We start from the raw sequence: 27,500 nt of genomic DNA, 5'->3' as shown, positions 1-27,500 counted from the left end.
TCCGCTGTATATCTGTTAAAACCATTTCATCATATGGCTGAGTTATGTTTAGTAGAGAAATGACATACAGTTTCTTACACGGTATTTTTTTCACGTAATTTTGTCTTATTTCCCCCCTGTTTGTTATTTCGAGGCCGTTATTTTGTCGTCCACCCCCCCTCTCTCTTTTTCTCTCCATCTCCCTTTCCTCTCTTTGGGAGTGCGACGGTCTTCGAATAAGCTTCTGAAATAATAAGCCGGCAGGTAAGACTTGTCTATAAGATTATTTACATTCGGGGCTTGTAATATAGGTTATAATATTGGTCATTGTTTAAGTGCTTGTATTTGGTTTAACGAAAAACCAATCAATCGATGGCTATTTGCAAGCTACATTCTCCTGCCAATTCGTTTCACACTGCACACAACTTACTAAAACAGTAACAGACCATGAATGTAGGCAATTAAACGTACAATTAATGTGCCTTTGTTCTGCAAATTACACTACAAGAGCAGAAATGATGCTTCGAATGCAACTACATATCCCTATAATATCGCGTTTGGGCGACAGCGCATCCATAGAAATCCGTTTATACAGGTGTTTAATATGGCTGTATGAGAGTGTCCTGCACATTTTCAGTGTGTTTGAGGTCATAGTGTGTGAATGTGTCTTTGATCCTCAGTCAAACGAGTTCTCACGCACTATGCCGGTCGGTCGGTCGCATAACACTAGGCGTCCATTTTCCACGGTGGAGGCAGTGCAGTTAGTGTGATGTGTATACTGTATTAATGAATGCACTGCGGTCCGCATCGCTGTATTTCAGTCTCTCCATGCTCTCCGCCGCGGCTCTGTCTGTCGTGCTGTATCGAACATGTGTCTGTGTGGCATTGCTTTCATATCATCCATCCATCCTTCACACTGTCTATCTCTGCCTGAATGCTCAAGCGCGCCAATAACTATGGAAGCCTATCATATTAGTTTCATGCTGCAGCCTAAATGCACCGCATGATCTTATGGGCATGTCATTTGTGACCATCTTGTCTTGAGGCCTCTGCCTCGTCTCCACAGAGGACCACCACACATGTCTTTTTTCTCTTAGGTCCATACATAACTATTAAACCCACACGTAGGTTGTTCAAGCCTTCATTCTCCATAGGATTATGAAATCTGAGGTGGAATGGTGTTCCCCAGTGGTATTTCACGTTAGTGGGTTTGACTGACCAGAGTGCAGAACAGCATGTTTGTTATGACATGTAGCTCATAAGTATTTGTATTTTTTTCTCTATAAATGGCCATTTGCTCAGTTGTCACCAACATAGGTCTCTCTCTCTCTCTCTCTCAGCTCTGCTAGTCAGCTGTTCAATTCTTAGAATTAACAGGCATTCAATTCCAAGCAATGTTCGACTACATTTGGACTGGGAACCCTATTCCATTTGAAATGTCGGATTACTTGACGATTATATCATGCCATCTCTCGTAATTCACCATCTTTCCCAGTAACCTATTTCTACACCTGCTACAGTGGCACATTATGTTATTCCACTATGTTGGCTGGAGGTGGAAGAATCATGGGGGATTTTGGAGCTGAACTGTAAGGCCATGCTGTCCATTGTATTGCTATGGTTCTTTCTGCAGCTCTGTTTTCTCCTGACCCCACAGCATCCCCCTCAGACATGCTCTCTGTATTGGTTGTTGTTCTGTGATGATGTGTGTGACTGTCCAGAGGGCCCTGGCTCTTCCATGCATGTAGCCATCACTGCAGCTGCAGCACTGTCAGGAACCATGCCATTGCATCGTCTGACCTCTTGATGTAATAACGTAGTCCAAGTTGTTGGGATGATATATTTACAATCCACTGCAATATAGAGCTTTACATGATGGTCAAAAATCTTTGCATAATTACTTTCACCTGATTAACTTCCCCCAGAATATTAGGACTGTGGTCTGTTCCAAACACCCTTTCTTAAAGCAGCCCTGTAAGATAGAACAGGGATTCCCAAAGTTTTTCACTCTGGGCCCCCTTCCAGCATTGGGGAACATTGTGCGTTATAAATAGCTCGCTAAGTTATGCTATGACTGACATGACAAGAGGAACTGAGGATGCACTACCAAATTTTGAAATTGTACCTTGTGCATTCTACTATTACAACTTGAAAGAGTAAGTTTAAAGCCGGTCTGAGTTCCTTTAAACAATAAATGTATAATAATATAATTTGGGGGAGAGTGACCCCCCCCCATCGACCCCCTGTCGAACCCTCGCTCAACAGTTTGGGAACCACTAGCACCTATGGGAAGTTGAGCTAGCTGAATAGACGTGTAGACTGTGAGCTAGCTGGATAGACTTGTAGTTCGTGAGCTAGCTGGATAGACTTGTAGACCGTGAGCTAGCTGGATAGACTTGTAGACAGTGAGCTAGCTGGATAGACTTGTAGACCGTGAGCTAGCTGGATAAACTTGTAGACCGTGAGCTAGCTGGAAAGACTTGTAGACCGTGAGCTAGCTGGATAGACTTGTAGACCGTGAGCTAGCTGAATAGACTTGTAGACTGTGAGCTAGCTGGATAGACTTGTAGACCGTGAGCTAGCTCGATAAGCTTGTAGACCGTGAGCTAGCTGGATAGACTTGTAGACAGTGAGCTAGCTGGATAGACTTGTAGACCGTGAGCTAGCTGGATAGACTTGTAGAACATGTTGAAGCCACATTGAAAGCTGTTTGATTTATTGTCACTCACCAAACTGCTTCTCCATTGTGTGTTGATCATTGTTCTATGCAGAAAGGTCAAATCCATGCTACTACGCTGGTGTATTGGTGAGACCCAGTAAGATAAGGATCCATGTCAACTCAACCCATTGACTCTGTGATTTAACAGTGAGTGTAGGGCCTGCTACAGTTTGTGTATAGTACTAATCAAATCAAATTTATTTATATAGCCCTTCGTACATCAGCTGATATTTCAAAGTGCTGTACAGAAACCCAGCCTAAAACCCCAAACAGCAAGCAATGCAGGTGTAGAAGCACGGTGGCTAAGAAAAACTCCCTAGAAAGGCCAAAACCTAGGAAGAAACCTAGAGAGGAACCAGGCTATGTGGGGTGGCCAGTCCTCTTCTGGCTGTGCCGGGTGGAGATTATTACAGAACATGGCCAAGATGTTCAAATGTTCATAAATGACCAGCATGGTCGAAATAATAATAAGGCAGAACAGTTGAAACTGGAGCAGCAGCACAGTCAGGTGGACTGGGGACAGCAAGGAGTCATCATATCAGGTCGTCCTGGGGCATGGTCCTAGGGCTCAGGTCAGTTGAAACTGGAGCAGCAGCATGGCCAGGTGGACTGGGGACAGCAAGGAGTCATCATGTCAGGTAGTCCTGGGGCATGGTCCTAGGGCTCAGGTCCTCCGAGAGAGAGAAAGAAAGAGAGAAGGAGAGAATTAGAGAACGCACACTTCGATTCACACAGGACACCGAATAGGACAGGAGAAGTACTCCAGATATAACAAACTGACCCTAGCCCCCCGACACATAAACTACTGCAGCATAAATACTGGAGGCTGAGACAGGAGGGGTCAGGAGACACTGTGGCCTCATCCGAGGACACCCCCGGACAGGGCCAAACAGGAAGGATATAACCCCACCCACTTTGCCAAAGCACAGCCCCCACACCACTAGAGGGATATCTTCAGCACTAATCAACTAGTTGAATCCGGGGAGGAATCTAGGGAGGTCCCCCCTGTATTCTGAAATTGCATTTTAGTCCCCCCCAGTTTTATCATTGGAATGTGATAGAAAATGCGCCTCCGAGTGGTCGGGGAGACTGTTTGGAGTGTTTATCCAACTGGATACATTTTTGTTATATAAAACAAATGATGCCCCCCCCCCCCCCCCCCCACACTTCTAAAACCAAAGTTGGGCCCCTGGAATGAGGTGTGCTGTAGATCTGCAGGTCTCCCATAGATAATCAATAATAGATACGCAGTACCCCCATAGATATTACATTTACATTGAACAGATAGTACAGTTTGATCAGTTTGAGATTTAATGTCATAGTCAATTTAGGACAAACCATCGGGATCTTCTGACAATTAGACAGAGACATCCAGGCCTCCATGCATCCAGCACGTGTCTTTAAACGGCATGATATATGTGTTACGCACTAATTATTCAAACTTTTCTTAGGTGATTCATAGAAAGTGTAATTCTTTATGACATAAGTTTATAGAGGGCCCTATCAGCTCCACTTATCTGACTCTCAATCTGTCATCTGTTGTGCCCTTACTGTTCTGGTGTTACTGAGGCCAGGCCTCTGCTCTGCCTAGCTCTGCTGCCTGCCTGGAGATCATTATAGGCCTCTGACTATTGTCCTCCTTCCTTCTCTGTTTGCGGACACTGTTTCCAGGTTGCTCTGATGGAAGTGCTGGGTCATTCCATCTAGGAAATGTGGCTCCAATTGGTTTCTGATCTTGGTGTTGGGCAGGTTTGAATATACATTTTTGTTCAAAATTACAAATTGCTTTACATTGAAAGGGGGGAACTCACTTCATCCAATGTCAATGTGGAACACCCACTACCCAATGAGGAGCACTGGCCTAGGGGTAAAAGTGATATCAGCCAATTTATGGGTGACCTAGAACAGTTGGACAGAATATCTGAAACTTTTTTGAACATTTCCTCTTTCTTTTCCCCTTTCCATCTCTTTTCATGTCACTACACTGTAATTCCAGTCCCAGGAAGGAATGATTTCTTCTTTCTCCCTGTCTCCCTTTCTCTCACTCCTTCTGTTTCTCTCTTTAGTGAAACGCAGTAGTTGAGTTCTGCAATGATCATCATTTCTGTCATGCAGCAATTGTTCAGAGGATCAATGCTTTTGTAGCAGCGCTGTCTTTTATGACTATGGTTCTGGGCTCCCATTCTTCTAACCAGCCTCTCCTTACCCAGTCTCTCCTTACCCAGCCTCTCATTAACCAGCCTCTCCTTAACCAGGCTCTCCTTACCCAGCCTCTCATTATAGTGTCCCCAGTCTCTTCCCAGTCTCTCCCCAGTTTCCAACCAGTCTATCCCGTCTCTCTCAATCTCTCCCTAGTCTCTCCCCAGTCTCTCCCCAGTCTCTCTCCAGTCTCTCCTCATCTTTTTCCAGTGTCTCTCCAGTCTTGCGTCCCCAGTGTCTCTCCCCAGTGTCTCTCCCCAGTGTCTCTCCCCAGTCTCTCCCCAGTCTCTCCCCAGTGTCTCTCCCCAGTGTCTCTCCCCAGTCCCTCTCCCCAGTCTCTCTCCCCAGTCCCTCTCTCCAGTCTCTCCCCAGTCCCTCTCTCCAGTCTCTCCCCAGTGTCTCTCCCCAGTGTCTCTCCCCAGTGTCTCTCCCCAGTCCCTCTCCCCAGTCTCTCTCTCCCCAGTCCCTCTCCCCAGTCCCTCCCCAGTCTCTCTCCAGTCTCTCTCCCCAGTCTCTCACCAGTCAAATGTGTCTCACGTTGTCTACTGATTGAGAGAGGATCAAGTCTTTCTATCAGCGCAGCCAATGTCTGCTTATAGTGCGAGCACATCATGCCTGCTCCACTTCCTCATTGCTAGCTGTAGCCTGTCCTGAGGAAACACTGCTTATAGTGCGAGCACATCATGCCTGCTCCCCTTCCTCATTGCTAGCTGTAGCCTGTCCTGAGGAAACACTGCTTATAGTCATGCCTGCTCCCCTTCCTCATTGCAGCCTGTCCTGAGGAAACACTGCTTATAGTGCCAGCACATCATGCCTGCTCCACTTCCTCATTGCTAGCTGTAGCCTGTCCTGAGGAAACACTGCTTTCACTGGGAGTCTGGGATGCATCACCACTTATTATGCTGCACAGAAGTTAACACACCTGAAAAATGCAACACCGCATGTAGAAATATTTCATTTGTTAATTACTGTTCACATAACAATGTCCATTACAGACTAGAACACTTTACAATGCAATAAGATGCCGGTAGCATCCAGCTTTGTAGGCTAACTTGCATTGCTAGCTTACAAGTGAAGCTAACATCAATTCACTACCATAGTACCTTTTTGCAAACTATTGAGCAAAATATTGCTGATTTCAAAGCTGATTGTCACCAAAAACGTTATTAATTCACTTTTGCCTCACATCGCCAGCCTCAAACTAACTGTGTGTGTGAATGACGTCATGGGTCTGAAAAAGACAGCAATAACTTTTATAAAATAAGTCCCAAATGGAAGAGAAACATATTGTTTTTCAACTGTAGCCAAAACAAGCTCAACAACTCAATGCATGCACACTTGAGGTCGACCGATTCTGATTTTTCATTGCCGATACCGATTATTGGAGGACCAAAAAAAGCAGGTACCGATTAATCAGACAATTATTTTTTGGGATTGTTTTTTATAAGATAAGTTTAATGCTAGCTAGCAACTTATCTTGGCTCATTGCAGCCACAAGGTCCTTTTGCCACTGCACTCGCGTAACAGGTGGTCATTCTGGAGTAAAAATTCTGGTATCGTGACAACACTAATACACATCTACTTTGACAAAACAAATGTAACTAAGGCTGGGAATGTCAATACAATCAAACTATTAAGGGCAATGATCACAAGCCATAATCATAATGTGAATATGTGGCTAGTATGCTAGTGGATCTATTTATGTATCAAGCTAAAAACATAGGGCCTAACTTTAGCTAGATAGCTAGCTAGTTAGCTGCTAGGAGGAAGTCATGTCATTGACAGAATGGGTGAGTGACTTATTTTCCTCGTATCATTTTTCGGTGGCTACACAGCTAGAGATGCACGTGTCATTTGGTTAGCTAGCAAGAAATGTGAATAGCTTTTCTAGCTAGCTAGGTATGCTGAACAACTGTTATCCAGTTAGCAAATTCACTCTGGCTAGCTATCTACTCCGATTTTAGACCACTCTTGTCTTAGTGTGCCAGAGTGAAGAATAACTGATGAATTTACGAACGTGTAAGACCCTCTGAATATGACTGGTGTTGGTAAAAAAGAAAAGTCATAGTTAGTCACAAACACTCTAGATAACATGTAAACAGCCACCTCTGCTAAGGCGAGTAAAATGGTCAGTGAGGTGTTTTCTCATTTGTGTCTGGAAGTAGCTAGCTAGCAAGCTAGCCAACTTTAGCCAGTTAGTTGGGTGCTTGGTTGGGACAACGCATGCATTGGCAGGCAAGCTGCAGAAAGATGAGCAGGCTGCAATTATCCGTCGTTTATCAGTGCAATTATGACAGCCATCAAGTTGAAAAGGATTGAGGATTTATCTAATGTTCCTTCGTTAGATATTAGCTCACCTTGCTTCGGCTAGCATTAGTTGTTGATCTTGTAGTTGTTGATATGCATATAGGCAAATATAGCCTACCTTTTTATGGTTGTTTGATCAATAGAACTGTAGAGTTCCCAAATGTAAGAGGACTCACATGGTATTTAGATACATATTTGCAGAAATCCAATCAGTAGATGACGTGAGTCTGATAAAACAAAATATAACTATTTGGCCATAATGACCATTGTTATGTTTGGAGGAAAAGGGGGATGCTTGCAAGCTGAAGAACACCATCCCAAATGTGAAGCATGGGGGTGGCAGCATCAGATGTGGGTGCTTTGCTGCAGGAAGAACTGGTGCACTTCACAAAATAGATGGCATCTTGAGACAGGAAAAGTATGTGGATATATTGAAGCAACTTCTCAAGACATCAGGCAGGAAGTTAAAGCTTGGTCGCAAATGGGTCTTTCAACGGGACAATGACCTCAAACATACTTCCAAAGTTGTGGCAAAATGGCTTAAGGACAACAAAGTCAAGGTATTGGAGTGGCCATCACAAAGCCCTGACCTCAATCCTTTAGAACCTTTGTGGGCAGAACTGAAAAGGCGTGTGCGAGCGAGGAGACCTACAAACCTGACTCAGTTACACCAGCTCTGTCAGGAGGAATGGGCCAAAATTCACCCAACTTATTGTGGGAAGCTTGTGGAAGGCTACCCGAAATGTTTGACCCAAGTTCAACTATTCACAGGCAATGCTACCAAATACTAATTGAGTGTATGTAAACTTCTGACCCACTGGGAATGTGATGAAGGAAATAGAAGCTGAAATAAATCCTTCTCTCTACTATTATTCTGACATCTCACATTCTTAAAAGTAAGTGGTGATTCTAATTAACCTAAGACAGGGAATCTTCACTAAGATTTAATGTCAGAAATTGTGAAACTGAGTTTTTAAATGTATTTGGCTAAGGTGTATGTAAACTTCCAACTTCAACTGTATATACAGTCGTGGCCAAACGTTTTGAGAATGACACAAATATTAATTTTCACAGAGTTTGCTGCTTCAGTGTCTTTAGATATTTTTGTCAGATGTTACTATGGAATACTGAAGTATAATTACAAGCATTTCATAAGTGTCAAAGGCTTTCATTGACAATTACATGAAGTTGATGCAAAGAGTCAATCTTTGCAGTGTTGACCCTTATTTTTCAAGACTTCTGCAATCTGTCCTGGCATGTTATCAATAACTTCTGGGCCACATTTTTTTTTATATTTTTTTTATTTGACCTTTATTTAACCAGGCAAGTCAGTTAAGAACACATTCTTATTTTCAATGACGGCCTAGGAACAGTGGGTTAACTGCCTGTTCAGGGGCAGAACGACAGATTTGTACCTTGCCATCCTGACTGATGGCAGCCCATTCTTACATAATCAATGTTTGGTTTGTCAGAATTTGTGGATTTTTGTTTGTCCACCCTCGTCTTGAGAATTGACCACGAGTTCTCAATGGGATTAAGGTCTGGGGAGTTTCCTGGCCATGGACCTAAAATATCAATGTTTTGTTCCCCGAGCCACTTAGTTAGCACTTTTGCCTTATGGCAAGATACTCCATCATGCTGGAAAAGACAATGTTTGTCACCACACTGTTCCTGGATGGTTGGGAGAAGTTGCCCTCTGAGGATGTGTTGGTACCATTCTTTATTCATGGATGTGTTCTTAGGCAAAATTGTGAGTGAGCCCACTCCCTTGGCTGAGAAGCAACCCCACACATGAATGGTCTCAGGATGCTTTACTGTTGGCATGACACAGGACTGATGGTAGCGCTCACCTTGTCTTCTCAGGACAAGCTTTTTTCCGGATGCCCCAAACAATCTGAAAGGGGATTCATCAGAGAAAATGACTTTACCCCAGTCCTCAGCAGCTTTTGCAGAATATCAGTTTGTCCCTGATGTTTTTCCTGGAGAGAAGTGGTTTCTTTGCTGCCCTTCTTGACACCAGGCCATCCTCCAAAAGTCTTTGTTTCACTGTGCATGCAGATGCACTCACACCTGCCTGCTGCCATTCCTGAGCAAGCTCTGTACTGGTGGTGCCCCGATCCCGCAGCTGAATCAACTTTAGGAGATGGTCCTGGCGCTTGCTGGACTTTCTTGGGCGCCCTGAAGCCTTCTTCACAACAATTGAACTGCTCTCCTTGAAGTTCTTGATGATCCAATAAATGGTTGATTTAGGTGCAATCTTACTGGCAGCAATATCCTTGCCTGTGAAGCCCTTTTTGTGCAAAGCAATGATGACGGCACGTATTTCCTTGCAGGTAACCATGATTGACAGAGGAAGAACAATGATTCCAAGCACCACCCTCCTTTTGAAGCTTCCAGTCTGTTATTCAAACTTAATCAGCATGACAGCGTGATCTCCAGCCTTGTCCTCGTCAACACTCACACCTGTGTTAACGAGAGAATCACTGACATGATATCCGCTTTTGTGGCAGGGCTGAAATGCAGTGGACATATTTTGGGGGGATTCAGTTCATTTGCATGGCAAAGAGGGACTTTGCAATGAATTGCAATTAATCTGATCACTCTTCATAACATTCTGGAGTATATGCAAATTGCCCTCATACAAACTGAGGCTGCAGACTTTGTGAAAATTAATATTTGTGTCATTCTCAAAACTTTTGGCCACGACTGTACATCACCTGTGTTTTCCTGTCATGGAAATGAACTAGCTGGTGTATTGTATGATGTGGTGGTGCTGTATATCAGTGTGATGAATCAGCCCTATGGTATCAGAGACATAAAGCCACTGCCTGTGTAGAGTCACTGAGTGTATAGAGCAGAGATAAAAGACTTCACAGAGCCGCCTCCTCCTTCTGACTGTCATGCTCAGTGATCAACAGTCACACAACATGGGCCCCCTGCCTGTGTGTGTGTGTGTCCTTGTGTGCTTGTGTGTGTATGCTTGGGCCCATGACAATGTAGTTGGCTAAAGCACTTTCCATTGATCTACTGTAAAGTGATGGAGTGTTAATGGTTTAGATGTTTAGATGATGTATATATTGACTGTGTATTATGCTCGTGTGTGTGTGTGTGTGTTTCTGTGTGCATGCCCACATTGCTGTTGTTTGTGTTGTCTCTGTATCATCCGATGAGACTCCTCTTAGGCATATAAGACTCAGTTTCGCAGTGTAAAAGTGCTGATCAGTGGTCATATAAGACTGTTTTACAGTGTAAAAGTGCTGATCAGTGGTCATATAAGACTGTTTTACAGTGTAAAAGTGCTGATCAGTGGTCATATAAGACTGTTTTACAGTGTAAAAGTGCTGATCAGTGGTCATATAAGACTGTTTTACAGTGTAAAAGTGCTGATCAGTGGTCATATAAGACTGTTTTACAGTGTAAAAGTGCTGATCAGTGGTCATATAAGACTGTTTTAAAGTTACACCCGCCCCATCCTGAACTTTTCCTAAATAAGTCTATTCAACACACTGCCTTTGTTAAAATGTCCATAACTAGGAGGACATGTCACCCCCCCTCCCCTCTTTCTTCACCCAACAGTTGGCTGCCATCTGACAATGGCCTACTGTACACCTAAACTGGATCAAAACTCATTTCACACATAGGCCTATAATAATAGGTATAGCCTAAAAACAAGTTTAAATTGACAATAGTCTGATGGGTGACAATATTATCAATTGCCTTGTGAATGAAGAGATTGCAGTGCAGTATGGGTAATTGACAAAGGGAACAGAGCAAATCATCCTTCCTGCAGGTACGACATTTTGATTTCATAACCAATTGGAAAGAGCAGGTTAGAATGTTCCTAAAACACATACTGTACGTTTGCCAAGCAACTCTTAAAATTAAGGCAAGGGCTCTATTTCAAAATGTTGAATATTATATCCGCTATTCCATGCGATCTATAATTGAGCACTTGCAGCAGCGTAGCCATATCCAGTAAGCACAGACTAGTAACATAATACAAGTTCAAATATGCTCTTCTGTTCATTTGAAATACAATACATTTTTGTAAGTTTCTTAAGACCTGCCTTAATGAAATAATAATGCATTTCTTTGTGATGGTGTAAAACACTTGAATTGTTTTTACAGCCTACAGTAACATTAACGAATGAAACACATTTGTTACCGAAGACCTTCATAAACATAACCAAAGGATTACTTTTGCAATAGCATATATGAAATGTATTTATTAGGCTTTATTAGGCTGAATGCATTGGCTCAGAAGGGGATTTCTCAATGTTCATAGTCAGAGTAGAGAAACACAACATTTTGTACGACTCCGGGTCCAAATACTACAACGATCCAGCAATAAAAAGGACCATATTTCAGGTAAAATAACAACCCAACGTTCATCTTCCAGGACATTTAGTTAGCAACATCAAGCTAGTTAAAGGTCCATGAGTCTTTCATGTGTGTTTTGACATGCTCCCAAATGAATTGGTTCACAGTTGGTTTTGCTATTTTAACCTGTGTGTCATCTGGTGTGGATAGAACATCAACATGTGTGCGATGGAGCATGTGGACAAAATTGGTTGCACAAAATAATTTCTCAATGAATTAACTACATTTTCAATGCATGTCCTTTATCGGCCAAATTAAAATGTGTCCCTACGTAGCATCTGTAGATTAGTGAGGCACAGTCCACGGGGGGCAGTGCTGTTCAAACAAACCTGTATTCCAGTATTTCGGTGATAAGACAGAGATATAGCATTACTCTTCCAGGTGCTGTTTGATTGATGTGCTCTGTGACTAAATGCTTTCCACTGGGTGACACAAAAATGAATCTCAACTGCTTATATAATTTGTCTTTGTCTCTGCATGAACATTTTACTCTATGCATGTCCGCTCATGTGAGTGTGTGTGTCCGTGCATGCAAGCATGTGAGTGCGTGTGTGTGTGTGGGTGTCTGTCCGTGTGGAGCCTTGCTCAAGGTGCCAGCTGTGTAGACCTAGGAGTGAGGACCGTGCTCAGGTGTTCCAGCTCAGCCTCCTCCTCCTGCCAGACTCTCATCTGCAGCATGATCTTACACACAACCCTCCCTGCTCATAATGACTGTGATGCTTTCAGTTGGTCTGCGTGTTGGATGTTGATCATGTTGTTGTAGTCTTATGAGCCAGGCTTCTAAGCTTCCTGTTTCTGTTCTCAGAGACTTGGCTGGTGAATGAGACTAATGTCACAGAGAAGCTACAGATACAGAACATCTGTTAGTTTGTCTTCTATTCTCTGTTATGTTCTGATGTATTTTAGTCTATTGCTTCTATTGTGTTGTCATTTGAGTCCTGTAGATTCCACAAAGTATCGCTCATGAGGAATCTATTTTCAGTGCCTATCTATATTTGTATCATTCAGGGATGAAATCATGCCAACATCATAGGTAGAATTACTTTAACAGTGTGTTTTAGTAGATTTCGTCCTCCTCCCTTTGTCACGGATTCCCCCGGTACTGCTGCTCATTCTGTGCACCAGTTCCGGAGGTCTACGTCACCGGACTCTAGGCGTCACTGAACTGTCTCATTGTGCACACCTTATTCCATTCCCCCTGATTAGTAAATGTATATATGTGCCCTCTGTTCACCACTGTCTTGTCGGTTATTGTTCCCATGTCCGTCGGTCTTGTGAGTATCTGAACTTCATTGTTTCGGCTTTCGCGCTGCGTGTATTGTGTACTCATTATTACAGGTCTCGTCCCTTGTATTGTTATTACGGGTCTCATCCCGTGTATTGTTGTGCACTTGTTATTACGGGTCTCATCCCGTGTATTGTTGTTACGGGTCTCATCCTGTGTATTGTTATTACGGGTCTCATCCCGTGTATTGTTGTGCACTTGTTATTACGGGTCTCATCCCGTGTATTGTTGTTACGGGTCTCATCCTGTGTATTGTTATTACGGATCTCATCCCGTGTATTGTTGTGCACTTGTTATTACGGGTCTCATCCTGTGTATTGTTATTACGGGTCTCATCCCGTGTATTGTTGTTACGGGTCTCGTCCCGTGTATTGTTTTTACCGGTCTCGTCCCGTGTATTGTTGTTACGGGTCTCGTCCCGTGTATTGTTGTTACGGGTCTCATCCTGTGTATTGTTGTTACGGGTCTCGTCCCATGTGTTGTTATTACGGATCTCGTCCCGTGTATTGTTATTACGGGTCTCGTCCCGTGTGTTGTTATTACGGGTCTCGTCCCGTGTATTGTTGTTACGGGTCTCGTCCCGTGTATTGTTGTTACGGGTCTCGTCCCGTGTATTGTTGTTACGGGTCTCGTCCCGTGTATTGTTGTTACGGGTCTCGTCCCGTGTATTGTTGTTACGGGTCTCGTCCCGTGTATTGTTGTTACGGGTCTCATCCTGTGTATTGTTGTTATGGGTCTCGTCCAGTGTATTGTTGTTACGGGTCTCGTCCCATGTGTTGTTATTACGGGTCTCATCCCGTGTATTGTTATTACGGGTCTCGTCCCGTGTATTGTTATTACGGGTCTCGTCCCGTGTATTGTTGTTACGGGTCTCGTCCCGTGTGTTGTTATTACGGGTCTCGTCCCGTGTGTTTATTAGAGGTTTAACCTCACTCTGTTGTTTGGGTTACATCCCTGTGTTTTTGTATCCATGTTTGTTTTGGGCTTCGTCCCCGTGCCTTTCGTGGCATGTTGTATTTTTGGATGGAGTATTAAAACCCTCTATTATGTATTCCAATCATTTATACAACGTGACACCCTTATGGAACACAGACGAAGGTGTGACAATACAGAGGCGGATGCAAGATGCAAGCAACGATGGTTTAATGAATACAGTTTACAACAGCAACAGGACAGACAGACTGACTAGGGCGCATCTTCCAATGATAGCGTGCTGAGAAATCCAGGGGAGTGTGTCCGGATGGGTAGGAAGGAGCACAGCAGATAATCCACACAAGGGCGGCGAGAGAAGAGCACAGACACACGACACAACCTCAGGGAAGTAACAACGATCTGACAACAAGAAACACTGGTTACAGAACATATAAAGGGAAGATAAGTGGTTCCAGCTGGCGCAGACAATCAGGCCGAGATTGGGAACCACGCCCACACAAACACGGGAGAGAGAGAGAGAGAGAGAGAGAGAGAGAGAGAGAGAGAGAGAGAGAGAGAGAGAGAGAGAGAGAGAGAGAGAGAGAGAGAGAGAGAGAGAGAGAGAGAGAGAGAGAGAGAGAGAGAGAGAGAGAGAGAGAGAGAGAGAGAGAGAGAGAGAGAGAGAGAGAGAGAGAGAGAGAGAGAGAGAGAGAGAGAGAGAGAGGCAGTGGATTCATGAACCTTGACAATACCCCCCCCCTAGGAACGCCTCTTGGCGTTCCCAGGCGAATTTACCTGTCGATTGAAATCATCGATAAGGGAGTGATCCAGAATGTCCCTAGCAGGTACCCAACTTCTCTCCTCCGGGCCGTAACCCTCCCAGTCCACCAGGTACTGGAATCCGCGTCCCCTCCTTCTAGAGTCCAAAATACGATTGACAGAAAAGGTGGGTTCCCCATCAACAAGTCGTGGCGGCAGGGGAACCGGGACCGGCGGGTTAATGCGTGCCTGAAACACAGGTTTTATTTTAGACACATGAAAGGTAGGATGAATTCTCCTATACGCCGGAGGAAGCTTGAGCCGGACCGCCACCGGATTAATGATCCTGGTGACTTTGAACGGGCCGATAAATTTGGGGGCAAGCTTGTTCGAAACGGATCGGAGTGGAATGTTCTTAGAAGAAAGCCACACTCTTTGGCCAACGACGTATACCGGGGGCTTCGACCGGTGGCGATCGGCCTTAGCCTTGGTGCGCGCCCCCACCCGGAGAAGAGTCTCACGGGCTCTGCTCCATGCGTGACGGCACCTCTGGATGAAAGCGTGAGCGGAAGGAACAGTGACCTCGGACTCCGTACTGGGAAAGATAGGTGGCTGGTAACCTAAACTACCCTCAAACGGAGAGAGACCCGTAGCTGCCACTGGCAACGAATTGTGAGCGTACTCAACCATAGAGAGTTGTTGACTCCAGGAAGAGGGATTCTTAGAAACCAAACATCGCAACACTCTCTCCAAATCTTAGTTGGCCCTCTCCGTTTGACCGTTGCTCTGGGGATGAAACCCTGAAGACAGGCTGACACTCGCTCCCAGTAACCTACAAAACTCTTGCCAAAACTTGGACACAAATTGGGGCCCCCTGTCAGAAACTACGTCCATCGGCAGGCCATGTAAGCGAAAGACGTGATCCACGACAGCTACCGCTGTCTCTTTGGCAGATGGTAATTTAGGCAAGGGAATAAAATGAGCCGCCTTCGAGAACCGGTCCACCACGGTCAACACCACCGTCTTGCCCTGGGAGGGCGGGCGGGCGGGCGGTAACAAAATCTAGCGCGATGTGGGACCAGGGTCTCGAAGGGACCGACAGCGGTTGGAGTAACCCATCTGGGGGTCGATTAGAAGTCTTCCCAGTGGCACAAACCGAGCAAGCCAAGACAAAACTGTGAATTTCACGAGCCATCAGTGGCCACCAAAAGCGTTGCTTAACCAAAAAGCTAGTGCGGCTGACTCCTGGATGACACGCTACGTTGGAGCAATGCCCCCACCGAATAACATCGGACCGACACCCCTCCTGCAGAAACAACCAATTAGGCGGGCAACCGGGCGAAGGCGTTACCCCTTCTAAGGCCGTTTTGACCCTCGATTCAACCTCCCATGTGAGTGTGGATACCACTAAGGTCCCGGGTAGGATGCACTCGGGAGTGGATGGGCGTTCGGAATGGTCAAAAATGCGAGAAAGGGAATCGGGTTTGACATTCTTGGAACCCGGGCGATACGAGAGAGAGAAGTCAAAACGTCCGAAAAAGAGTGCCCACCGCGCCTGCCTGGAGTTGAGTCGCTTGGCGGTTCTGATATATTCCAAATTTTTGTGATCGGTCCAAACTATAAAAGGTACCCCCGAACCCTCTAACCAATGGCGCCACTCCTCCAGTGCTAACTTCACTGCCAACAACTCTCTGTTGCCAATGTCGTAGTTGCGTTCCGCAGGTGATAACCGATGGGAAAGGAACGCACAAGGGTGCATCTTGTCGTCAGAAGAGGAACGTTGGGAAAGTACCGCACCTACCCCCACCTCTGAAGCGTCCACCTCTACTACGAACTGACGCGAGGGATCATGAGCTATGAGGATGGGAGCCGAAACAAAGCAGCTCTTGAGTTTGGCGAATGCAGCCTCGGCTGTATCGGACCACCTGAACGTCACTCTGGGGGAGGTTAAGGCGGTAAGAGGAGCGACTATCTGACTAAAGTTGCGAACGAAACGGCAGTAGAAATTGGCGAATCCCAGAAACCTCTGTAGGGCCTTACGGGAATCTGGGCTTGGCCAATCCACCACAGCCTTAACCTTGTCAGGATCCATGCGAATACCTTCAGTCGAGACGATGTAACCTAGGAATGGAACGGATTGTGCATGAAAAATGCATTTCTCCGCCTTGACAAAAAGTCCATTCTCCAACAACCTCTGAAGCACTCGTCTGACGTGCTGAACGTGTTCCTGGAGAGAAGAAGAAAAAATCAGTATGTCATCCAGGTAAACATATATGAACTGATCAATCATATCTCTCAGCACGTCATTGACGAGTGCCTGGAAAACCGCTGGGGAGTTGGATAGCCCAAAAGGCATGACCAAATATTCGAAGTGCCCTCTGGGGGTGTTAAACGCTGTCATCCATTCGCACCCCCCCCCCCCCCCCTTATGCGAACCAAATTATATGCATTACGTAAATCCAACTTAGTGAACACGGATGCTCCCTGTAACCTTTCAAAGGCTGAGGACATCAACGGTAAGGGATAGGTATTCTTCACTGTGATGTTATTCAACCCACGGTAATCAACGCAAGGACGCAGAGATCCGTCCTTCTTCCCCACAAAGAAGAACCCCGCCCCCCGCTGGAGAAGAGGAAGGACGAATGAATCCAGATGCCAGAGAATCAGAGATGGATCTCTCCATAGCCTCCCTCTCAGGAACAGAGAGTGAATATAACTTGCCTTTAGGCGGAGACTCACCTGGCAATAATTCTATTGCACAGTCATAGGGACGATGCGGAGGAAGAGAAGCAGCACGGGACTTACTGAACACCTCCTTCAGGTCGAGGTATTCAACAGGCACGTTAGACAAATCCACTGCCTCCTCTAGAAACACAGAATCAGACACAGATGAACAGGCAGACACTAAACAGGACTCAAGACACTTGTTACTCCACATGGATATAGAGTTATGACCCCAGTCAACTCTGGGGTTGTGTTGGGTGAGCCAAGGGTGGCCGAGAACTAATGGTGCAAGGGGTGAGTCCATGAGTAGAAATGATAGTGTCTCAGTGTGATTGCCAGAAGTGATGAGTGTAATAGGTTCAGTGGTGTGAGAAATGTTGGGGAGTTCTTGACCATTGAGAGCGTTGACGGATATCTTGTGCGTGAGTGAGGTGATAGGAATCTGGAGTTTGTGAGCGAGCTCGAAGTCCATGAAATTACCCTCTGCTCCTGAGTCCAGTAAGGCTTGGGTGTCGTGCGTGTGGGTGGCCCATCTTAGTCTTACCGGGAGGAGAGTAGATGATGAGGTCTTCTCTGTGGTGACACCACCCGATAGTAGCCTCATGTTTACTACCGGGCCTGATCTTTTACCGGGCAGGAGTGGATAAAGTGGCCCGCTCTACCACAGTAGAGACAGAGTCCTTGGGATCTCCGCCTCTCCTTCTCTTCCCGGGAGAGGCGAGCTCTCCCCAGCTGCATGGGTTCGTGAGCGGAGGCTGAACTGGCCGTGTTCCCGCCGCTGGCATGCCCGACCTCCGTGTCGTTATACGGTCTGTTAGGGCATGCTCGGCGGCCAATACGACTCAGACGAGTGTCGACCCTCAAGGCTAGTTCCACTAGTCCATTTAAACTCCTGGGAAGGTCCAGAACATCTGGATCTGGTCCTCCAGCCCATGCAGGAACATGTCCCACTGCGCCTCCTCGTTCCACTGACACTCTGCGGCCAGAGTGCGGAATTGGATGGAGTATTCCGATACTGAACGGTCTCCTTGGCGAAGGTCAGCGAGTAGTCTGGCCGCCTCCCTACCCGCCACGGCCCGATCAAAGACCCTTCTCATCTCCTCGGAGAGTGTCTGGAATGAGGTGCAGCATGGGTCCTGGTTCGCCCACACCGCCGTTCCCCAAAGAGCCGCTTTGCCTGATAGCAGTGTGAGTACGAATGCTACCTTAGACTGTTCACGGTTGAAGGTCCGTGGCTGCAACGAGAAATGCGTGGAACATCTCGTAAGAAAGGCTCTGCAATAGTCAGGATCACCTGAATAACCCTCTGGTGTCGGTAGCCGTGGCTCTAGCTGGGAATCCGGCTCTGGCGGGGCGGGTTGAACTGCCGGTGTAGGTGGCGCAGCGGAACCCCTCAGATGTTGTAATTGTTGGATCAGCTGGGATACCTGCGTCGCAAGGGCTTGTACTGCCCGACCTGTGCTGGAGATGTTCTCCTCTTGTTGATCCATTCTCGTGATACTGCGGGAAATTAATTCGGTCAGACTCGTTGAACTCGCTGCATCCATGGTCTGGTCAGATCGTTCTGTGACAATACAGAGGCGGATGCAAGATGCAAGCAACGATGGTTTAATGAATACAGTTTACAACAGCAACAGGACAGACAGACTGTACTCAGACGGAATCCGACCCAGGGACTAGGGCGCATCTTCCAATGATAGCGTGCTGAGAAATCTTATAGGGGAGTGTGTCCGGATGGGTAGTAAGGAGCACAGCAGATAATCCACACAAGGGCGGCGAGAGAAGAGCACAGACACACGACACAACCTCAGGGAAGTAACAACGATCTGACAACAAGAAACACTGGTTACAGAACATATAAAGGGAAGATAAGTGGTTCCAGCTGGCGCAGACAATCAGGCCGAGATTGGGAACCACGCCCACACAAACACGGGAGAGAGAGAGAGAGAGAGAGAGAGAGAGAGAGAGAGAGAGAGAGAGAGAGAGAGAGAGAGAGAGAGAGAGAGAGAGAGAGAGAGAGAGAGAGAAAAAGAGAGAGGGAGGCGGTGGATTCATGAACCGTGACAGAAGGTCCTGAGAGGTTGACGCATATAGTTGGACATGTGATTCCAAACCTTGGGACTATAAGGTTCTAGCTGACATTATATGGTTCTTCATAGATGGTATAGATCACATATGTCAGAGTCAAGGCCCGCGGGCCACATCCGGCCCGCGAGAAGGTTTTTTACGGCCCCTGGGATGATCTTGATTTATTATTAGAACCGGCCCGCAGACCGCAGCAAGCCGGCAGCCCGCAGATCTTTTACACGCACCAATACTACATTTCCCACAATGCAACGGTGACGCACCGAGCAGTAGGCTGCTTCATTTCAATATTTATTGGCACAGCAGTTGTCAGCATCACAGTAAAATTAACTTTCAGATACCCATCAAAAATGGCAAAACGGAAGGTGGACACTGAGAACCGGGGGTTTCAAACAAGGTGGGAGTCGGAGTATTTGTTCACGGAGGTAGCTGGAAAACCTGTGTGTCTTCTGTGTGGAGAAAGTGTGGCGGTACTGAAAGAGTATAATCTGAGACGACATTATGAAACGAAACACGCGGACAACAACAAGAATATGGACATGGAACAAAGGCTACAAAAGGCAGAGGAATTAAAACGAGGCCTCAAATCTCGACAGGCTCTGTTCAAAAAAGCCAAATCACAAGGCCAGGCTGCTGTCAAGGCCAGTTTTATTTTGGCAGAAGAGATCGCTAAATCAGCCCGGCCATTTACGGAGGGGGATTTCATCAAAAACTGCATGATTAAAGTTTGTGACGAAGTTTGCCCAGAAAAAAGGCAACTCTTTTTAAATGTGAGTCTGAGCAGAAACACCATTGCCGAGAGAGTAGACCAGTTGTCCATCAATCTAAAAGAGCAGCTTGTGAAAAAGGGAAAATATTTCATTGCATATTCCTTGGCTGTGGATGAGAGCACCGACATTTCTGACATTGCCCAGTTGTCAATTTTCATCCGCGGAGTGGACTCCAGCCTAAGCGTGACAGAGGAGTTTTTGGCTTTACGTCCTATGCATGGCACAACTACGGGGCATGATTTGTATCAAGAGGTGTCAAGATGTGTAAATGAGATGGAGCTGCCTTGGGAAAAACTTGTGGGTTTGACAACCGACGGAGCACCTGCGATGTGTGGACACAGGAGCGGACTGGTGGCGAAGATACGGGAAAAGATGCAAGAGGAAAACGCGACAGGTGAGCTGACAGCTTATCATTGTATCATACACCAGGAAGCGTTGTGCGGTAAAGCCTTGAAAATGGAGCATGTAATGAGCATCATCACGCGCACAGTTAACTTTATCAGAGCCAAAGGTTTGAATCACCGCCAGTTCAAGGCAATTCTGACGGAGTTAGAAACGGAGCATGGTGATTTGCCTTATCACACAGAGGTGCGATGGCTAAGCCAGGGAAAGGTGCTTCAAAGATGTTTCGAGCTTCGTGAGGAGATTTGTCTGTTCTTGGACAGCAAAGGGAAAGACACAACACAACTCCGAGACGAAATGTTTCTGTGTGAAATGGCTTTTCTGTGTGACATTACGAGTCATCTGAATGCAATGAACTTGCAGCTGCAGGGTCGGGATGGTGTCATCTCTGATATGTACAGTACAGTGAAGGCATTTAAAACCAAACTGACTCTGTGGGAGACGCAGATGCGGAAAGAAAATTTGAGCCACTTTCCCAGCTGCCAGACCATGAAAGAGAAGCTCTCTACCAGTGCGTTCCCGAGCGCACAGTTGGCTGATAAAATAGGTATGCTTGCCGCTGACTTTCGACGCCGATTTGCTGACTTTGAAGCACAAAAAGCAGGTTGGAACTGCTCGGTAACCCATTTGCTGTTGACGTGGAAAGCTCACCACCAAACCTCCAAATGGAGTTGATTGACCTCCAATGCAATGATGCACTGAGGGCAAAATATGCGGCAGTGGGTGCTGCGGAGTTCGCCCGTTTCCTCCCCGACACAATGCCCCAGCTGCGCATCCAGGCTGCTCAAACGTTGTCTATGTTTGGCAGCACATACCTGTGTGAACAACTGTTTTCTTTGATGAACTTGAACAAAACATCACACAGAAGTCGACTTACTGCTGAACACCTCCACTCAATTCTGAGGATTTCCTCAGCTCAGAGCCTTACCCCGAACATTGATGAACTTGTGGAAAAGATGGGACACCACCAAGTATCACCCTCAACCTCAAACAAGTGAACATTACTGTGCAATCACATATTTAGAGTTTTTACTCAGTTCAAGTTTAAAAGTTAAAGTTTAATATTTGTTTTCACTGCATGTTACTTCTCCTTAAACAAAGTGTTGTTTTTGATTAATAGATTTTTGCACTTTATTTTATTGTATTTCAATCCAATTATATTTTAAAAATATTTCAGTTGAGTGGATGATAGAAAATTGCTATTATTGTTTTTTTCTTTGAAGTAAATTTAGCCCACTTTTGCTAAAATAGAAAATATAGGCTACTGATGGTGCCTTGAATACAGGTTTCTTTCATTTAATGTTCATGTTATGGGGATTTTTATATAAAGGAAATTTGTCTTTTGTGTCTGTTGAAAATTAAAGATTACTGACAGAGCCATAAGAAAATATTGCTTTATTTATCTGATCATATTGGAATATATTTGTTAGGTTTTCAGTAGGTTCAATTAGGTTCACTAGACTATATGCGTCATTTAAAAAATTTTCAATGAACATTCGAACAGTCCGGCCCTCGGCTTGTAGCTAAATTTTTTATTTGGCCCTCCGTCCATTTGACTTTGACACCCCTGGTATAGATGGTCCTCTCTGCATAAACCCATTTGAACGTGATGCTATAACGTTCTATCTTCAATCACAAGCCTGAACAAATACACATGGACCAATCAGAACAAGAAGCTCGGCCGATTAATCGGAATGGCCGATTAATTAGGGCCGATTTCAAGTTGTCATAACAATCCGAAATCGGTATTTTTGGGAGCCGATTTGCCGTTTAAAAAATATTATTTTATACCTTTATTTAACTAGGCAAGTCAGTTAAAAACACATTCTTATTTTCAATGACGGCCTAGGAACGGTGGGTTAACTGCCTCTTTCAGGGGCAAAACGACAGATTTTCACATTGTCACCAACGCAATAACGACCTCCCTCTCTCTCGTTGCACTCCACAAGGAGACTTCCTGTTACACGAATGCAGTAAGCCAAGGTAAGTTGCTAGCTAGCATTAAACTTATCTTATAGTCACTAGTTAACTACACGTGGTTGATGATATTACTAGATATTATCTAGCGTGTCCTGTGTTGCATATAATCTGACTGAGCATACAAGCATACAAGTATCTAAGTATCTGACTGAGCGGTGGTAGGCAGAAGCAGGCGCGTAAACATTCATTCAATCAGCACTTTCGTGCGTTTTGCCAGCAGCTCTTCATTGTGCGTCAAGCATTGCGCTGTTTATGACTTCAAGCCTATCAGCTCCCGAGATGAGGCTGGTGTGACCGAAGTGAAATGGCTAGCTAGTTAGCGCGCGCTAATAGTGTTTCAAACATCACTCACTCTGAGCCTTCTAGTAGTTGTTCCCCTTGCTCTGCATGGGTAACGCGGCTCCGATGGTGGCTGTTGTCGTTGTGTTGCTGGTTCGAGCCCAGGGAGGAGCGAGGAGAGGGACGGAAGCTATACTGTTACACTGGCAATACTAAAGTGCCTATAAGAACATCCAACAGTCAAAGGTTAATGAAATACAAATGGTATAGAGAGAAATAGTCCTATAATTCCTATAATAACTACAACCTAAAACTTCTTACCTGGGAATATTGAAGACTCATGTTATAAAAGGAACCACCAGCTTTCATATGTTCTCATGTCTGAGCAAGGAACTTAAACGTTAGCTTTCTTACATAGCACATATTGCACTTTTACTTTCTTCTCCAACACTTTGTTTTTACATTATTTAAACCAAATTGAACATGTTTCATTATTTAATTGATTTTATTGATGTATTATATTAGGTTAAAATAAGTGTTCATTCAGTATTGTTGTAATTGTCATTATTACAAATAAATCTAAAAAAATTGGCTGATTAATCAGTATCGGCTTTTTTGGTCCTCCAATAATCTGTATCGGTATCGGCGTTGAAAAATCATAATCGGTCGAGCTCTAATCAGAACATACACTACCGTTCAAAAGGTTGTGGTCACTTAGAAATGTCCTTGTTTTCCATGATAACATACATGAAATGAGTTGCAAAATGAATAGGAATTATAGTCAAGACATTGACAAGGTTATAAATAATGATTTTTAATTTAAATAATAATTGTGTCCATCAAACATAGCTGTCCTTCAAACATGTTGCAAAATGGAGTGATAGCCTTCCTTCTTCGAGATCCCTTTTACCCTGTACAAATCTCCCACTTTGCCACCACCAAAGCCCCATACCATCACATTGCCTTCACCATGCTTGACAGATGGCGTCAAACTCTTTCGTTTTTTTACGCCTCACGAATGTTCTACTTTGTGATCCGAACACCTCAAATGTAGATTCGTCTGTCCATATCACTTTTTCCCAATCTGCCTCTGTCCAGTGCCTGTGTTCCTTTGCCCATCTTAATCTTTTATTTTTATTGGCCAGTCTGAGAAGTCTTTTTCTTTGCAACTCTGCCTAGAAGGCCAGCATCCCGGAGTCACCTCTTCACGTTGAGACTGGTGTTTTGCGGGTGCTATTTAATGAGGCTGCCAGTTGAGGACTTGTGAGGCGTCGGTTTCTCAAACTAGACACTAATGTACTTGTCCTCTTGCTCAGTTGTGCACCGGTGCTCTAACTACTCTTTCTATTCTGGTTAAAGTCCGTTTGCGCTGTTCTGTGAAGGGATTTGTACACAGAGTTGTACAATATCTTCAGTTTCTTGGACATTTCTCGCATTGAATAGCCTTCATTTCTCAGAACAAGAATAGACTGACAAGTTTCAAAAGAAAGTTATTTGTTTCTGGCCATTTTGAGCCTGCAATCGAAGTCACAAATGCTGATGCTCCAGATACTCAACTAGTCTAAAGAAGGCCAGTTTTATTGCTTCTTTAATCAGAACATATTTGCAAAAGGGTTTTCTAATGATAAATTAGCATTTTAAAATGATAAACTTGGATTAGCTAACACAACATGCCATTGGAACACAGGAGTGATGGTTGCTGATAATTGGCTTCTGTACGCCTATGTAGATATTCCACAAAAAATCTGCCGTTTCCAGCTACAATAGTCATTTACAACATTAACAATGTCTACACTGTATTTCTAATCAATTTGTTGTTATTTTAATGGACAAAAAAAATGTATTTAAAAAACAAGGACATTTCTAAGTGACCCCAAACTTTTGAATGGTAGTGTATGTCTTTGCCTTCTCCCTCTAAGTATGGGCTAGGCTAGTCTAGCTAGCAACAATGGCACATAAGCAATAAAACATCATCTTAAAACAAATGATGCTGTCACGTCGTTGTTCAGTGATGACTAATTCATCTAAATACCATAATACATCTTAATGTATTTGAGGATGTGTTGACTCTCTCTTGGTAGAATAGTGCTGTTGAATTATGTATTCAAATAGCTACATTCTTCTTAAAAACTGAACATGTGGAATTCAGAAATTTCAGATAGAACCTTGTGGTTGAACCCAGATTGACATTTCAGAGCCACAAGGTTCCATGTGCGATTGCATCTCCCTAACAAAAATGATTTACAAATGTCTCACGATTTTTGATACTCTGCACTTTAGGTACCTTTTAAAGATGAGGACCCTAATGGGTTATAAAAAATGATTCACTACAAGAATGTTTTGAGCTCTGGGATGTGAAAACTTTGATGCTCAATATCTCAGAATTAGAGTATGCTTTGTGCAGATAGAGCCTTGTAGTCCCAAGGTCATGAATTGCCTCTGAACTCTGTGAATCTCTAACTGTGGTGTGCAGTCTTTAGGCTGGGCACCTTACTGGACAGAATGTTCCGTAGCGTGTTCACTCTCCAGTCACGTACAGATGTAGGACCTTCATTTGAGACAGTTTGCTACAGCAGTAAAATAATCCTGCAGCAACAGGAAATGTGAATTATTATGTGGATTATAATTAATGGACATTTTTGTAGGGGTTGATCAATTTTTCATAAGGGAAATCAAGTCTGAAATTTCCAAGTGGGAATTACAAACTTCAGAAGCATTTTTAAACCTTAAATACACGTTTTATATGTCCTTCATAGCAGGAAAGTTTTCCTGCACCAGAGTGATCAAATTAAGATCCTACTTCTGTAGACCTTCCGCACTTCACGTGTGTGAGGAAAGTTATCATAGCCATCATCATTTATTCAAAGAGCAATTTGGTAGTTGATCTGTGCAATGAATAGCTAACGCTGTAGCTGCTAAAATATCCACATCTCCTTTGTGATTTATGGGGCTGTTTTTGGAAGGAGCGGTTTATGTTTTTACTTTTCATATTCGTGAAGGTGATCTGTGGTGCGATTAGGATCCACTTCACATCACTAATTCTTACTCGGTCATAAATGCAAAGACAACACTTGTCTTGTCTACAAAGACAACACTTGTCTTGTCTACAAAGACAACACTTGTCTTGTCTACAAAGACAACACTTGTCTTGTCTACAAAGACAACACTTGTCTTGTCTATAACGTTATATTGGTTTATAATGGAATCTACAGAGAAACATTTTATTCTACCTCTCTCCCCTTCTCTCTCTCTAACTCTCTCTTACTCACTCTCTCTCGCTCTCAAACTCTCTCGTACCCTTCCCTCCAATTTTCATTGCCCATAATTAAAAGACAGTAGACACAGGGGAGCTGAGGCTAAGGGGAATAACTCAGCAGCTTGTTAGTAAGGTCATTCACTAAATACTCAGAGGCACTGGATAAAATCATTTGGTTTGTGTTTAAGGTCACACACAACCACTCCCGCTCTCTATACCTCTCTCTCTCTCTCATGCACAAACACATACACACACACACACACACATGCAATTGGACACAGCCACAATGGTTAAGAAGAGGGAGTTTTTGAGAGGCATTATCCACCCAGTGCGAGACAGAAACACTAGTGAAGGGGGTTATCTATAGCACAACGAAAGAGATGAGGGGGTCATCTATAGCACAACGAAAGAGATGAGGGGGTCATCTCTAGCACAACGAAAGAGATGAGGGGGTCATCTGTAGCACAATGAAAGAGATGAGGGGGTCATCTGTAGCACAATGAAAGAGATGAGGGGGTCATCTGTAGCACAATGAAAGAGATGAGGGGTCATCTGTAGCACAATGAAAGAGATGAGGGGGTCATCTGTAGCACAATGAAAGAGATGAGGGGGTCATCTGTAGCACAATGAAAGAGATGAGGGGGTCATCTATAGCACAATGAAAGAGATGAGGGGGTCATCTATAGCACAATGAAAGAGATGAGGGGGTCATCTATAGCACAATGAAAGAGATGAGGGGGTCATCTGTAGCACAATGAAAGAGATGAGGGGGTCATCTGTAGCACAACGAAAGAGATGAGGGGGTCATCTATAGCACAACGAAAGAGATGAGGGGGTCATCTGTAGCACAATGAAAGAGATGAGGGGGTCATCTATAGCACAACGAAAGAGATGAGGGGGTCATCTATAGCACAACGAAAGAGATGAGGGGGTCATCTGTAGCACAATGAAAGAGATGAGGGGGTTATCTGTAGCACAATGAAAGAGATGAGGGGGTCATCTGTAGCACAATGAAAGAGATGAGGGGGTCATCTGTAGCACAATGAAAGAGATGAGGGGGTCATCTATAGCACAATGAAAGAGATGAGGGGGTCATCTGTAGCACAATGAAAGAGATGAGGGGGTCATCTTTAGCACAATGAAAGAGATGAGGGGGTCATCTGTAGCACAGTGAAAGAGATGAGGGGGTCATCTATAGCACAACGAAAGAGATGAGGGGGTCATCTATAGCACAATGAAAGAGATGAGGGGGTCATCTATAGCACAATGAAAGAGATGAGGGGGTCATCTGTAGCACAATGAAAGAGATGAGGGGGTCATCTGTAGCACATCGAAAGAGATTAAGGGGTCATCTATAGCACAACGTAAGAGATGAGGGGGTCATCTGTAGCACAATGAAAGAGATGAGGGGGTCATCTGTAGCACAATGAAAGAGATGAGGGGGTCATCTGTAGCACAGTGAAA

General features: G+C 44.6%; 1 protein-coding gene across 2 annotated transcripts in view; it reads left to right on the top strand.

The window, feature by feature from the left end:
- Positions 1 to 27,500, top strand: part of LOC123996949 (voltage-dependent calcium channel gamma-4 subunit-like) — a 57,200-nt gene that overhangs the window by 113 nt on the left and 29,587 nt on the right. For both annotated transcript variants that reach the window (XM_046300833.1, XM_046300832.1), the window contains exon 1: positions 1 to 243. This exon is cut by the window's left edge and continues 113 nt beyond it. The gene's annotated coding sequence lies outside the window, so the exon portion shown is untranslated. The remainder of the gene's footprint in view (positions 244 to 27,500) is intronic.

The sequence above is a fragment of the Oncorhynchus gorbuscha genome, linkage group LG15 (assembly GCF_021184085.1).
Source record: "Oncorhynchus gorbuscha isolate QuinsamMale2020 ecotype Even-year linkage group LG15, OgorEven_v1.0, whole genome shotgun sequence".
In the NCBI taxonomy this organism is placed as follows: Eukaryota; Metazoa; Chordata; class Actinopteri; order Salmoniformes; family Salmonidae; genus Oncorhynchus; species Oncorhynchus gorbuscha.
The sequence above is the reverse complement of the archived record's forward strand: the minus strand, read 5'-3'. Positions and strand labels throughout refer to the sequence as shown.